The 1,237-nt window shown below is 43.2% G+C and overlaps 1 protein-coding gene across 1 annotated transcript in view; it reads left to right on the forward strand.

Annotated features, from left to right (window-relative positions):
- The window catches only part of LOC113212656 (trithorax group protein osa-like), a 12,888-nt gene that overhangs the window by 2,896 nt on the left and 8,755 nt on the right, over nt 1-1,237 (forward strand). The window lies entirely within an intron of this gene.

Here is a 1,237-nt window from a genome sequence, read left to right on the forward strand (position 1 = left end):
AATTAATAACAGCTAATAATAAACGCACAAAGTCAATCAGTAAACGTTGACGCCTCGGCCCTACGCTGGTGCCCCGGACTGCTTACAAGCCGTCACACAGTGGTCCCGATCGTGGAAAACGTGGCCAAAAACCCAAAGCTCTGAAATTATGCCATCCGTAAATCCAAAACGAAGGTCCCCGAGGTTTTTAAGATCGCTCTATTTAAAAAAGGTGGTTTCAGTTATCTGACAGGGCCGGAACCTGATCAAAAAGGGGGGTCAAATTGTATTTTATGAGGAAAATGAATAAAAATAGGGTGGTGCGATTGTTTTGTGCTCCTCATTTCAAATCTGGCCATATTTTATATGTGCGGGGAAAAATCCCGGCAAAAAAATCCGAGCCTCTGTAAAAATTGGCAAAAGTGAGGTTATGTATCATTTTTGACTATTTAAAATAGATTGAATCACTTTCTTGAGGAGATTCGGTCGGATTCATGTAAATAAACGGCATTTAAAAACATATCCTAAAATGATTGAATGGAAGTCAGGTCCTGGGGCGACTCAAATGGTTACGAACGGGCCCCAGCTACTCTTGAATTTAGTGTTCTCACCAGTGAACCGGCACGTTTCGGCATTAGAACTCGATTCAAGAGTGAAGTTTAAGTTTCAACGTATCCATAGAGCCTGTTATCTTCGCGCTGAATGGCGCTGAAAAGTTTATTTCTCAATACAAAGTATTGACTAAATTTTCGTACTGGAGTAACGTTTTAAAATTAGTATTACTAAATGTCTGTGAAGTCTTTGGTGCCCAACGCGCCTAAAACCTGTAAAGGGCACATTTATTTACACTCTCAGAGTCAGACAACACTCTAGTTTGCCTAAAAAGAGAAAATAAAACACTTTCCGTGAAAGCACCTCTAACCTCCTCGGGGAATGCCAGTCAGTTTTCAAATTATTTTCCATGGGTAAAACCTGCGTTTGCGATGTGGAAACATTACTTTTCAAGAAGTTTGGTGTGTGTAGATTCTTTCAGAGATAAAGATAATCCGATTTGTGCAAATAAAAAAATGTAATTTTGGCCACCTTTTACCGGATCGGAACCACTGTGCGTCAGCCGCCCCCTCCCTCGTCCCGTTGAACACGTCTCAAGTTATTGTCAGTGTTTCTCCCTGCCTGTTTGGCTGAAGCTTCAGCCCCCTCCGGGCTCGTGTTTGCGCCGCCCTCGCGCCGCCCGGAGGCCTGGAAGGGCCTGAAAGGG

Source organism: Frankliniella occidentalis, unplaced genomic scaffold, assembly GCF_000697945.3.
Source record: "Frankliniella occidentalis isolate FOCC.00 unplaced genomic scaffold, Focc_3.1 Scaffold10, whole genome shotgun sequence".
Classification (NCBI taxonomy): Eukaryota; Metazoa; Arthropoda; class Insecta; order Thysanoptera; family Thripidae; genus Frankliniella; species Frankliniella occidentalis.